Raw genomic sequence first — 14,660 nt, forward strand, 5'->3', positions numbered from 1 at the left:
GCATTCTGGTATTGCAGTTTGGAATTTCAATCAAAAAGACAAAATGATATGTACTGGAAATCAAAGAAATACAGGAATGAATGTGATTCTCAAAACTGGCATAGGACAACATGAATCTTTAACGAATTGGGATGAACGTAAAGAGTGAGGGAGAGGTGAACACGCAGGGGGAAACTAAAAGGGAAAAGATGTGGAAGGAGAAGAGGGGAAAGTATGAATAGATGAGATGAGAAGGAAACAGGGACAGGGAGGAAAAGGTAAACATATGAATGGCAAATACTTTTAAATAATACATTAAAGTACAGATTGGAAGTATCAGGAAGTTTGTCCTATTACTAACAGCTATTGTGGGCATACCTGTCTCTACATTCAACCTTTAAAATAAGCTTCCATACTGGACAACACAATAAAGTGAAATTAGCATCTATTTGCTAACAATCTTGATGGTCTAAAAAGAATCAGCTTGAGATCACTGGTGGCCAAACAAAGACTCAGTAGTAAACTGACCTATCCCTGAAAGATGAATAAAAATGTCTCAGGTGCGCCTTCTCCTGCTGTCTGAAAGAGAAGTAAATGAAGAGGAAGAGAACATTTGAGGGGAATGGTTGGGGTAAATATCATTCACAAGTATTTCATGGGTGAAAACTAACAATTTACAGATGTTGGAAAATTCCACCTGAAACCATGACAAATAAACACAGGAAACCTGATCATCTCATCCAGTATATATGCTCCTTTAATGGGGAACACAGAAAATTACCATGCATGCTAACCACATTTCTGGTGGAAAAAACTGAAGGTTAAATGAGTGATCAGATTACCCATTAAGAGTGAAGACAATACAGAAAGCACTGTGTAGTGCTAGAGGCACTCTTGTGGTCTGACACCCTGTAATGATCTTTGACTACCATTATTTTAATTGACTTTGGTGTGTTATTTTATACTAGCCTGAATGTACAACGTCCTGCATATGCCTTGTTTCTCTTACAGGTTTCTTTCTTGTAATCTTGCAGTCTTTCAGTGGGAGCTGTCATGGAGGAGAACAGCCTTGCCAAGAACGGAACGTGTGGGATGTGCATTTGAAAACATGAAAGAGGAGTGGAATGTACGTTTTGGTCTCAAAGTGCAGCGTTATGAGCAGTGGTACACAAATGCGCACTGTCTTGTACATTGAGAAATGAAGTATGTGATGCTATAAGCAGTGGTTGTAAATATAACAATGGTTTTGGTGGCCTCAACGAGGTCCTGAGAGAATATTGTAAATTATGAAATTAATTCATAAAATTAAGTCTGGAGAAGGTCTCGGTTGAATACCATATAGGTCAATTTTATTAGAATTTAAACAAAGAATAAATAAAGGACTTGTAAAGCAATAATGAATTTCTTATCAGGTGCTCACATATGTGACAAAAAGTGCTCAAAGTGACTTTAGTGAATTAAAAAACATTTATATACATTTATATACAAAGATGTCACCACAAGGGTATTCCCACACAAATTATATACAATAAAAAAAGGGGGGGGGTTTCCTTGAGTTTGTCGACGGCGTTTCGATCTAGGTTGGTTTAGATCATCATCAGGACGTGAGCTTTCCTGAAATTCCAAAGGGAACACTTTAATTCCTAGGCGGCAGGAGAAATAAATCAGGCCGATGTCGTAAAACTGCTTATACGTGATTTATGCAGTAAGCGCCAAAAATTGCACAGTTTAATGTTGTTATTTAGGGTCTTCGTTTTCACAACGTTATCTCTATACGTTTTTAGCGTTGCAGAGCCCGTGTGTTTCCTGGGCCAGGTGTGGTTTCCGTGGCAGGAAAACGTTTTTAGATGTGAGAATTCAATTTACTCGCATCAGTTTGTTCAGGGGCTTCGGCAGGACGGGAGTTAAACACCGCTACGTTCTGTCCCCTCCGACACCGCAGATAGCTTCTACGGTCTGGCGTTCTTTCAAGCTTGAATATAAATGTTTTTTAATTCACTAAAGTCACTTTGAGCACTTTTTGTCACATATGTGAGCACCTGATAAGAAATTCATTATTGCTTTACAAGTCCTTTATTTATTCTTTGTTTAAATTCTAATAAAATTGACCTATATGGTATTCAACCGAGACCTTCTCCAGACTTAATTTTATGAATTAATTTCATAATTTACAATATTCTCTCAGGACCTCGTTGAGGCCACCAAAACCATTGTTATATTTACAAGTACTCTTAACCCCAGGTTTCACTAATGGGGTACCCTTGTCTTCTTTAAATATGCTATAAGCAGTGGTGCACAAATGTGCATTGTGTTGTACATTGGTAGGATTATTAATTTCTTACTATTGGCTTTGACATGTCCTCATTTCATCCTGAATTCTGACTCTGCCTGGCTTGAGCTTTATCTGCGCACAGCCACGCTTGCAAGTTGTTTGGGTTAATCACGTTCAAGTATTGTTTTTGTGAGAGATTGTTTAATGTACCTTGGAAGGCTTTTGTGGGATTCGTCAAGATAAAGGATGGAACATGTGAGAATGGAGAGGGGACGTGGGAACTTCTTCCTGCCATGGAATGCTTGCTTTGAAGCTGGCCAGCCCTAGTAAGTTTCCTGGTGCAGGGAGGACGATTCTCAAACCTTCTAGTGTTATTTTGAGATTATAAAGCTGAGGGTTGTTGACTTAGAAACCGGGATTTTGGAATCCAAATGGGGACGGATGCGTCTGCTTTGGTACAGCAGAACTCTGGTTGCTGAGGCGCTTATCCCCGGCTGTTAATCTCCCAGTCAGGAGTGGGCTAAGATGCAGTGTTTGCCCCAGGAGAAATGTTGAGTTTTGATTACTGCCATTGTGATGTGTGGCCAGTGGCTTTGATCATTTGAAGTGTTGAGTTTTGATTATTGCCATTGTGATGTGTGGCCGGTGGCTTTGGTCATTTGAGGTGTTGTCTTTGTGATTCAGTGTATATAGCTTTCTTATCAGGACGTCCTATATTATATTATCTCATATGATTTGCTGCTTGTTTATTAATGGTATTATTCATGCATTTAACTGTTGCATTTACCAATTGTATTATTATTGTTTGCATATAAATATATATAAATATCTTTGTGTATTTGAATTTTGTGCATTTGGCATCTGGGAAAGCCTTTCTGTTAGAGAGCATTGTGTAAAATAAAACCCCAAGCCTTATTCTAAAAAGAGAGTCTTGGGGGGCGTGGCCAAGATGGCGGCAGAGTAGGACGTGTATTTCAGTCCCTCCGGCGCCGCATTTTCTTAGCGTTGTATTTCGCCCTGAAAGTTGCCCATCCAAGCACAGAACGGCGGTGCCCCTTGCCCTGGGGCTGCCCGATGGCGATCAGTGGCGCTATTTTCTAAGTTGGAGCCAAAAACGGGGGAAAAAGCATGGTGCCGCCCAGACGAGCGGAGAGCCAGGCGGGCCTTGTGGGAAGCGGAGTACGGCGGCCTGCACAGCCGCGGAGCAGACCGGGATGTCCTGCAGTGGCGGTGGGGCCGGTGAGGAGGTGACGGTGACGCTGGTGGTGATTCTTGGGCGTCCTTAGCCGGGAGCAGTGAGAGCGACGGCCGTGTGCAAGGTAGTGGAGAGGTCCTGCTGAGACGCGGCGGCAGTGGTGCCCGAGTCAGCAGAGAGGCGGGTGAGGGCTCCGGAGCTGCCTGGAGCCCGTCGGAGGTATTGTTTTTCCCTGCCCGGCCCTTCCTTGGACTACAGAGGTGAGGAGTGGGAGAGGATCGATCCCCCGGGGTGCCTGAGATCCGGTCCGCGGATCGGTGGACGGCACCGGGCTCCAGAGACCGGCTGCTGGCGGGCATTAGCAAACGGAGCACCGTCCTTGACTTGATGGTGGGGGGCGCGGCGGAGACTGTGGCCTGATCCCTCGCCTGTAGCCTCGGGGGACCTCGGGGAGGGCGCCTGGAGTTGTGGTGAGGCCCCTTCCCCGCCCCTTGCCTTGCTTACGACGGTGCCCGGCGACAGGTAGAGGGTCGATGGGCCCTGAGCACCCTTGCCTCTTCCCACCTACACTACGAGCTCTCTCCCACCTGAATATCCGGGTGGCTGTGCTGGATATCGCCTGCTGTGGCCCAGTGCCTTGCTTGCAGACGGTGCTTTGGGCCGGTCCGTGCTGCCCCGCGTGCCCGACTGGTACTCCCTGGCGCCCGACGGGGGTATTGGCCTGTCCTGGGCGAGGAGATATGGAGCATTGAGGAGGCCTGGTGGGCACGGCAAGGCCTCATTCCCCAAGCCTAGCACTAAGCGCAGCGGAGTGCGGAGCCCGGAGGGGGGGCGGCAGGCCCTTGCACCACCTTTCTTACATCCCGCGCTGCAAGAGGTGAGGTGTTGACAGGAGACTGCCTGAGAAGCCAGTAGATCGGTTCGCAGGTCGGCGGACACTAGAGATTGGTGGTCGACAGGCGCTGCGGAGTGGAGTGGTGAGCCCGGAGGGGAGCAGTGCGGCCTGGCTTGGCGTGTGCGCCCATGCCTGCAGCCTGGGGGCCTCAGTAGGCCTACATCCCGAGGAGCATTGCGGTGGACTGGTGGGCACGGCAAGGCCCTAGTTCCCGCATTAGCGCCAAACGCAGCGGCAGAAGGAGTCGATTGACCGGGTGTGGCACAAACACGCTGAACGCGGTGTGTGGACCGAAGTAGTGCACCCTCCGCGACGGCGGACTGGATAGGGGTGCATGGACATTGGCTGGAGCTCCCTCCATTAGTGCTCTGCCTGTGAGCTCCCTCGGGTGACAAGATGGCGGCGAACAGGATCAAGAAGGACAAACTGCCGAAGGAGAGCGCTCAGAAAGCTGCTCTACAGCCTGCCTCGCCGACCGCCGACAAGTCCCAACGGTGGGATGACACCGAAGCGCCCGCAACCAAACCTTTCATGTTAGAATTATTTGCCGCTATTAACGAGGACATAACTGAACTGCGCTTCCAGCTGGCGTCTGATCTGAGAGAGATGCGGCGAGACGTGGATAGCGTGGGGGAGCGAGTCGCGACACTGGAGGAGCATGATCTGGGGATGGCGGACGACATACACCGGCTTCAGCAGGACGTAATACGTCTTACGGAGCAGAACCTGGATCTGCAGGCCCATACGGAGGACTTAGAGAATAGATATAGGTGAAATAACACCCTGATTTGGGCGGTCCCATGGAAAGGCGAGGGAGCGGACCTGCGGGAATATGTTAAAGCCTTCTTTCGGCACATCTTGAACGAGGAGAACCTGCAAGAGCTTCAAATGGAACGAGTGCACCGTGTTGGCCTGCCGCGGGTTCCCATGGCCCCTCCACCTGATATATTGGTGTGTGTGCACGATTTTCAGTTCAAAGAACGGATTCTCAGAAAGGCACGCGACCTTGTTCCCCTTCAATTTTGAGATCACCACCCCATGCTGTTTCAGGACCTTGCGGCCTCTACTATGGTCAAACTGAGAGATTTCAAGCCTGTCACTAACTATCTAAGGGAGCAGGGTGTCCCCTACTCGTGGGGGCATCCTTTCAGGCTTATCTTCAAATGGAAGGCCAAGCTGATTCAAGTCCGGTCTCTGGAGGCGGCCCTCGACATTTTGAGTCTGGATCGGCCTACTACCCCGACTGAGCCTGGCGGCTCACCCAACAGGCGACGGCGGAGTTCCACAGAGTGGCAGGGGGTCGGCAAGCGGCATCGGCAACAAAACCCGACCTGTCAGTAAGCCTGCGGGAGAGAGGAGCGGCGGTGGCTTCTGTGGCATTGGCGACGGACGCTCCAGGGGGCACGTGAGAATCGCTCCCTTCGCTCGGCCTTTACAGGGCCTATAGCTGGCACCGGAGGAGACTGCTCACAGGATCCAGATGAGTAGTAGTTTCGTGTCCTTATGTGGGGAGGTATCCTGTATCAGGAACTGGGTGGAAGGTGGGTTGGAGCCATGTTCCCCTGCTGTTGGGGCCTGTTTAACGGACTATCGTTTACTCCTTTTGCTTACACTGTTAGGTCCTGTGTTTCTGGGGTTTTCTTTGTTTTGGGGTAGGGGGGTGTTGTGGGAGGGGGAGTCTGGAGTGGGTTGGGGGGCTCCGCATCAGCTAAGGGGGCTTCTGAGTAGACCCCGGAGGGTCCCACATCCATGTGCAGGGGGCCTGAGGGGGGTTCTTTGGAGGATTGTAATGTTTTAGCTATGCAGTGTTGGTCTAGGCGCAGTATTAGGGGTTAGCGCTGCGCCTCTGAAGAATGTAGGATGACCAGGACTTTGAAAGTGGTGAGTCTCAATGTTCGGGGACTCAATAGTCCGGTGAAGCGAGCTGCGATCCTATCCCTTTTAGAGGACACAGATAGTGATGTGTGCCTTTTACAAGAAACGCATCTCCTTTCTAAGGATGTCCGGCGCATGCGAGATAAGCGCTTCCCTCTGCAGCTTTGGTCCTCTGGCCCGAATAAGAAACATGGGGTTGCGTTACTTTTTAGTGCCCGTATGCACTGTAAAGTGCTTTCCCAGGTAGTTGACATCAGAGGGAGGTTCCTGGCTGTGCGGGTGCAGTGGGGGGGGGGACGATCTTTACGATAGGGTCTATTTATGCCCCTAATGTCCAACAAGAAGCCTTTCTGCAAGCCCTCGTCCAGGTACTGGCGTCCCCAGATGCGCTGATTTTGGTGGGTGGTGACCTCAACCTTGTGATGAAGGGGGAATAGATAGATCGGAGCAGTGGTCACGCCAAATGGGCGCTTGGTCGCAGGATGGGAAGCAGTGGCTTTCAGAACGGGGACTGCATGATGTGTGGCGCGCCCAGCATCCCCAAGAGTGCGATTACACCTACTACTCTGCTGCTCACAAGATCTACGCGCGCCTAGATCACTTCTTAGCTTCATCCCCCCCTTTGCTCCACTTGTCTGCTGCAGATATTACACCGCGCTCCCTCTCCGATCATGCGCTTATATCCGTAGAGGTATCGTTTAATGGCGCCTGGCCGCCTTCGGCTGGCTGGCGCCTTCGAGACTCGATGCTGCACTCTAACTCCGTGGTGACGAAGATTCGTGACACTATTACTCACTATCTGGCAGAAAATAGGGTGGAGGACACTCCGCTGGCCGCGATCTGGGACGCGCTAAAATTGGTGGTAAGGGGAGATTTTATAGCGCTCTTGGCAACATACGCTAAGCTGCGCAGGGAGAAGCAAGCGGAGCTGGAGGGTGATGTGCGCGGCCTGGAGGCAATACACAAGAGAACTGGGGCTCCTGGGGTATGGTGAGAGCTCGAGACGAAAAGACGTATGCTCAAACACCTGGACCTTGACAGAGCAAGCGCAGTAGTGCATGTGCAGCGACACAAGTTCTTCCTCTGCGGGGATAAGGGGGGTAAGATGCTTGCACATAGGCTCCGAGCGCGGGCGCAGGCGCACACAATTCAAGCAATCAAAGATCATCAAGCGCGGACCCACACCACTGACGCTGACATTGTTAGCACCTTTCGCCACTTTTACCAAGCGCTCTATCAAAAGGAGGAAACGGCACCTGAGAACATACAGGAGTATCTTGCATCCTCGGGTATTACACCTTTGTATCGAGACTCGGCTGAGGCGTTGGACGCTGAGATACGAGTGGAGGAGGTTATCTCGCCCATAGTGCGGCTGAAGCTGGCCAAATCGCCTGGGCCGGACGGGTTCTCAGGTATCTTTTACAAAACGTATTGTAAGGAGCTGGCGCCTATCCTGACTCGCCTCTTCAATTCTTTCCTTGACACTGGAGTGGTCACTCCCTCCATGACTGAAGCAGCCATAACGGTCATTCTCAAACCGGGGAAGGATCCTACGGAAAGCGGCTCTTATAGGCCGATCTCACTCCTCAACATTGACGCTAAGTTATTTGCGGGGGTGTTGCTGCGAGGCTTAGCCCTTTGATGGATGGAGTGATTGACCCTGATCAAGCGGGGTTTATACCAACTAGACAGGGGGGTGATAACACTAAGAGGTTGCTCCACCTACTGGACCTGGTACACCGCTCCGGGTCGCAAGCCTTCCTGCTGTCTATCGACGCGGAGAAAGCATTCGACCGCGTCGACTGGGGCTACATGTTCGAGGTACTACGGGCTTTTGGCATAGGCGATAACTTCCGGCGGTGGATTCAGTGCCTCTATGCGGCTCCTACAGCGATGGTGCGGGTGAATGGGTGTCGGTCCGCCGCCTTCTCTATCACTAGAGGGACGCGGCAGGGGTGCCCCCTATCCCCGCTGCTCTTTGCGCTCTATATGGAGCCTTTTACCCAGCGCGTGCGCTCCCACACTGATATCTCGGGGATCCGTTTCGGGGCTGATGTCCATAAAGTTAGTCTGTATGCAGACGACGTCATCTTGGCTCTAACTAACCCCCACCCTTCTCTGCATTGTCTGTCCACGGAACTTTTGGCCTTCCAAAATGCAGCAGGATTTAAAGTCAATTTTTCTATATCACAAATTCTCAATATCTCGGTTCCGGACGCCGATGTGGTGGACCTGCAGAGAGACTTCCCCTTTCAATGGATCCAATCGGATATCACGTACTTGGGTATACGGCTGGCCCTGACCCTTCCCAAGACCCTCTCCTTGAATTATTCGATATTGGCTGAACAGGTCACCAAGACCCTGGCCGACTGGTCCCGTCTTAAGTTGGCCTGGTTCAGGAGGTTGGCCACTATCAAAATGACGGTGCTGCCCCGCATTCTTTATCTTTTTCAGATGCTGCCTCTGAGCCCACCGCCGGGCATGCTGCGGAGACTTCAGGGCCTCCTCAATTAGTTTTTATGGAATCACAAGAGGCCTCGCTTTGCATTTGCTGTGACTACTACTCCAAAGGTCGCTGGTGGGGTGGGTTTTCCGCTGCTTGCTGCTTCCTTCCAGGCATCCTGTCTCAGGTACATTGTCGAATGGAATAGGCCTTTGTCCAGTAAGCACTGGAACTTTATGGACCAGTCGGTGGCTGGGTGTAATATTTGGCAGGAGCTATGGCTACTGCGCAAGCATAGGGCATGGGTTTTGTATTCCTCCCCGGTGACTTCGCCAACGCTCAAAGCTTTGGATCAGTTGGCGCTACATAAGGGATGGACGTCCTTCCCCTCCCCAATGACACCCATAGTAGATAACCCTGACTTTCCGCCGGGTTGTGCATCACCGGTCTTCCATCGCCGGCGAGAGGAGGGTTGCAAACAGGTGGGTTCTCGCTTTGATCTGGACGGGCTGATTCCATTTCCCACATTGCGCTCGAAATACTTTCAGTTGCACAAGGAGGACGCGTTCTATCATGCACAAGTGGCACATTGGGTGACCCAACCGGCCAATGTAGCACTCATGTCGCTGCCTCTCACAACCTTTGAACGTTGGCTGATTGCAAAAAAGATGACCGGGGTCTTATCTCAGAGCTTTATGCGATGATTCTACGCTGCCCGCGGAAGCACCGTACCAAAGCGCAGGTCCGCTGGGAGGTGGAGTCAGGGCGTCCTTTGTCGACCAAAGAATTGGAGCATGTGTTCTATATAGAGCATCACACAACATCTAACACTGCTGGGACTGAATCAGCCTACAAAACAGCGATCTATTGGTACTACACGCCTGCGCGTATTAAGATGTGGGACAAAGCGAAGTCAGGCCTCTGCTGGAGGGGCTGTGGGATGTCCGGGACCTTGACCCATTTGTTATGGCGATGCCCGAAGCTGGAACGCTATTGGGCTACAGTCCTTGACGAGCTAGATTCTGCTTTTCAGATTACACTTCCTCGGTTACCTGAACATACGCTGCTGGGGTTACCACATGCTAAATATTTCCCTTTGCGCTCTCTCAGGGGCCGACAGATCGCATTGGCTTTGCTAGCTGCGCGACAGGTCCTTTTGGCTCAGTGGGATTCCCCGGCGATACCTGATTCCCGAGATTGGATCCAACGATTGTGGCATACCCTTGCAATGGAGCGCCTCTCCTTGGGTATAGATGGGAAGGGTTCGGAGTATGCTAGGCTCTGGGGTCCTTTTCTACAACTCCTGTCCAAAGACCTGCGGGAAGTGACATGCCCGAAGTACTTGCAAATCTTACAACATATACCCCTGGAACCCGTGGGGGCCACACCGGGCACTTGAGAGACCATTGCATGCAGTCAGACTGCGTGGATGGATCCGTGGGGATACTTTGGGTGTAGAAAAGCTGATGCGGGCGGGGTGGGTCTGGGAGGTGGGAGGGAGGGGGGTCTCCGACGGGTTCAGGGCTAGGGAGGGGGAGGGCTTATTTTTCCTGTTTCCTTCTGTTTTTTCTTATAAAATGGTGGCTATGAATCAGGTGGGGCGGTGGAGCTTCTCCATTTACGCGGGGTCGACCTCCGGGGTGTAGACCCAGATGCTGTGTCTTTGATCTGTGTCTTTGATCTTGTGTGTTTTGAGCCACTGTGTACGAGATTCGATATTATCTGAAAGGCGAAGCAAGACACACTGTCATCTTTGTAAATGCTGCTACATTTAGGAAAAGGTGGTGTGCCAGAACAACATTTGTTAGAGGCACAACTTGGTGATCTAATACTGCGTAATATAGGAAAGTGCATGGCATCAGGATGGCCTCAAGAGGTCAATATGATTTATTAGTTACAACCTCATGGGATGAGGACTGAGGAATTGTATGGGAAAAACAGGAATTCATCTAGTAGAAGGGGGTATAACAGGTATAACAAAGAAATTGTGCATGAAGGTCCTCTAAGAATGATAGACATCAAAACAAAGTTTGACCAAAATAGTGGACAAGGGCCTGCCTAATAGATAAATAAGGATCAAAACAGATTAATGTCAGATGTAGTGTTATATTGACAGCTCGAATACACCATAGCGGCCGGCCCATCGGGTTGTAGGCATTCCGCAGTGTAATGTACATGATGCAATAAACGTTTTTGCTTCCCAAAAAAAAACCAAAAAAACAGATTAATGTCCGGCGAGGCACTAGACACTGCATCCAACATCTGCAGGTTGTGAAGGTCCACTCTGCTCAACTAGAGGACCCAACAGCACTAGCACTGTAGGACTATGAAAAGGCCTTGATTCGTCAAGTGACCACTCCTTCATCAAGTGTTGAGAAAAATGGTCTTTGGGGGGGGGCGGAGCTAGCCGGCGTTCATGGCGGACGCATAAGCGCGTAGCTCCGCGCTAGTGCCGCCAACAATTCATCAATAATCCTCACAGAGCGGCGATTATAGTGGAATTCCGGCGGGGGCTGTCCCTACTCCCCCCCGTGGACCTCCGGCGCGACTTTGGTGGGGCTGCGACTGCGGGTTCCCCCGGCGACGCCACTGACCGGAGAGCTGCAAACCAGGCCGGGATCCCCGCGCTGTCCTGAGACGCGGGGCCGGGCTGCGTCACCCGACGTGCGGCCCCTGGGTGGAGACGTCCCGCGCGCACAGTGACCGGCGGCGGCCACGACCACTGAGGTGCCCCAAGCCCACACAGCGGACTCCCGCTTCATCGAATGCACACCCTGAAGGCTTTGGGGGACCAGAGCGAGCGCCGGCGGTGAGGCGGACCCGCCGGGGGGACACACGTGGCGCAGACGGGACTCTGCTTCGCCGCGGGCGACATTATCTCCTACCGGAGTGGCCTACCCGGCAGCCTGTCCGCTTGGAGGAGGCCCTGAGGAGCGGCGGGCGACTTCGAGATAGTGCACCCGCTGCACGCGCCCTGCGCCCCTGATCTGGCTGGGGGTCCCCTGACACCGAGGCGCCCAGTGGGGGAGTGAAAGCTGCGGGCGCCTGTCTTGGCCGGCAGCGGTGCTGGGCAGGCAGGCCTACATACGACTGGGACCTTGGGGGACCACCGGCTCAATAAGGACTGAGGGCGCTGACCTCGCTCTCCGCCGCGGTGATGGGCAAGAGCGACAGGACTCAAACTAAGCTGTCGTTTGACCAGAGAAGACAGAAGGTGCCGGACCCTCCGGCAGACCAGACCCCGGGAGCAGCTGCAGGCCCGAGCTCCGCACTGTGCGCAGAAATTAAAGGTATGCTCAACACGATGGAGAAGGGCCTACAGGAGGGCATGGCGGCCATTGGCACCAAGATAGACGCCCTGGCATACCGGATGGATCGAATGACGGAGAGGGTGGATAAGCACGCAGAGAGGCTGGACATGGCGGAGCGCAGGCTGACGGAGGCGGAGGAGGCGCAAACAACATGGGACGCTGACCGCAAGCAGTTGGGAAGGCTGCTCCAGGTGATACAGGATAAATCCGAAGATTTAGAGGCCCGCTCCAGGCGCTCCAACATCCGCGTCACGGGTGTGGCGGAGTCGACCCAGACGGGGAAAATGGAGCTATTTGTCGAGAAACTACTGAAATCTCTGCTGGGGGACGATACCTTCTCCCCTATGTTTATAGTGGAACGTGCGCACCGCACCCTGGGACCGAGGCCTACACCGGGTGCGAACCCTAGGCCCATAATAGCAAAGCTCCTCAACTACAGGGACAGGGACGCCGCCCTCCGTGCTGCTAGAGAGAAGGGAGACCTGCAGTATGAGGGGATGAACATTTCGTTATACCCTGACTTCACCTCCAAGGTACAGGAAGAGAGGCGGCGATTTGTCCCCTACAAGCAGCAACTCAGAGACCTGGGCTTGGACTATGCCATGTTGTACCCGGCGCGGCTGCGCATCAACAGGCAGGGCCACTCACATTTTTTCACTGATCCCAAGGAACTACAGAAGTCCCTGAAGCAATGGATCAAGGAACATCGAGAAGCCCGACCTGCGCCTGCGGAGGAGAGTGCTGGCAATGGCGAACTGGATGAGCAGGACTAGCGAGGAGAGGGGATGCAGTGGCTTCCTCAAGCGGATCGGCTACACTGTCCCCTGCGAGGCTCCTTGCAGGTGGAACCGAGAGAAGCCCACTCGGGGCGCACCACTGCGGCAAACGGACTTCTGCACGAGCAGCTGCGGGTGAGATCTGCACAAGCCTCACGGGTTGTGGTGGGGGGCGGCGATTGCTATGACTCTGTTAGACTGCCCTGAGGTGGCGTTGCTGGGGCCCAGCCACACGGGGCCGGGGGGGGGGGGGGGGGGGGGACGCCCCTTAAGGCGAGCACTATACTGCTCATATATCCTACAGCCGCACTTGCGATTGGGGGCGCTGGCGTGGGGGCGGCCTACTTATACTGCGCAGGAGGAACGACCGGACTGAGGTCGGTTTGGAAATAGTGTGCGCTACCTCTGCCCTGGCGCTTACAGTGCTTGCGGCTCTATTTGAGACTGTTTGGGGAAGTTTGAAGACGGGTGGGGGGGGTGGATGCAGGGATCTCGGTCACACCAGGTTGGGGTTGGTTGACTGTGGGCGGAGGGGGGTAATGGGGGTTCTGAATTCAGGGTTGTTTGGGATGTTTGGGGTACGGTCCGACATGTGCTCTCACAGGTTAAGCTATGCGAGGTGGGTGAGCGGCTGCCGATACTGGAAGGGGGTGGCCCCTGCCACCACGCTACAATTGGTGACCTCTTTTAATGGTAATGGCTGACACGGCTCGAGCAGACTCCCTGCGGGAGTCGGAACCCTTGCGGGCTGTCACCTGGAATGTAAGGGGCTTAAATGATTACAGGAAACTCCGCAAGGTGCTACACTACCTGCAGAGACACCACATAGACTTGGCACTGCTGCAGGAAACACACCTCCCTAACACCAGCAGGATGCTAACACACAGGGGGCTCCAGGGGCACTCCACTTTTGCAGGTTTCACCACACACGCCAGAGGGGTCCTCACCTGGGTTAACCCGAAATCTAAGCTATCCCTCGCCCTGGTGAAGGCGGACCCGGAGGGGAGGTTTGTGTTAAGCAAGTGCACGGGCAAGGGACACAACCTATTGATCGTGAATGTCTATGGCCCGAACTATGACTCCCCTGACTTTTACGCAGCGGTAGCGGAACATTGTAATGAATGGTCTGCTGGGAATATGATGTGGGGAGGGGACTTCAATTTCACCTTCAGCCCGGATCTAGATCGGTCCACGGGCCCTGCCAGGCGCCCTGCTGCGGCGGCGCAGCGCATGCAGGCGGAAATGTTGAGGCTGGGCCTAGTAGATGTGTGGAGAGAAAGACATAGCGCCAAGGGGGGGTACACGCACTACTCAGCATACCACAACATCCATACCAGGATTGACTACTGGCTGGCATCACACTCCCTGTTTTCCATGGTCAGGGGCTGCAGTGTGCTTCCCCGCACTCTGTCGGACCACTCCCCGGTGCTCCTGGAGTTGCACACTCCCCTGCAGAGAATCCCGCCATTCACGTGGCGATTCCCACCTTACTCGCTGCTGGACGAGGCATTCAGGGCGGACCTAGGAGAGGACATAGATAACTTCTTTACCACCAATCTGGGCTCAGTGGACACCTTCGGGACAATCTGGGAGACATTCAAGGTGTATGTACGGGGGGTGGTCATAGCTAAGCACTCCGGGGTCCTCAAGGCAATTAGAAACAGACTGAAATTCTTGGAGGGGCAGATAGCAGACTACGAACGCCGCCAGCTCCTAGACCCGAGCCTGCCTGGGGATGACACCCTGCAAGAACTTTTGAAAGAATTCCACGAGGAGGCGGACAGGGAGGTACGACATTTAGGAAAGTATGCGACGGCCCGCGCGTATGGGGAGAGTGACCGCCCGGGTGCACTGCTTGCCAGGATTATGAAAGGCACTAGACGCAAACAGTCTGTAGCGGAACTGCGCTCCACT

At 52.9% G+C, this 14,660-nt stretch overlaps 1 protein-coding gene across 1 annotated transcript in view; it reads right to left on the reverse strand.

Annotated features, from left to right (window-relative positions):
- FOXN3 (forkhead box N3) overlaps positions 1 to 14,660 on the reverse strand; it is an 884,367-nt gene that overhangs the window by 856,296 nt on the left and 13,411 nt on the right. The window lies entirely within an intron of this gene.

This window comes from Lissotriton helveticus, chromosome 9, assembly GCF_964261635.1.
Source record: "Lissotriton helveticus chromosome 9, aLisHel1.1, whole genome shotgun sequence".
NCBI classification, from domain to species: domain Eukaryota; kingdom Metazoa; phylum Chordata; class Amphibia; order Caudata; family Salamandridae; genus Lissotriton; species Lissotriton helveticus.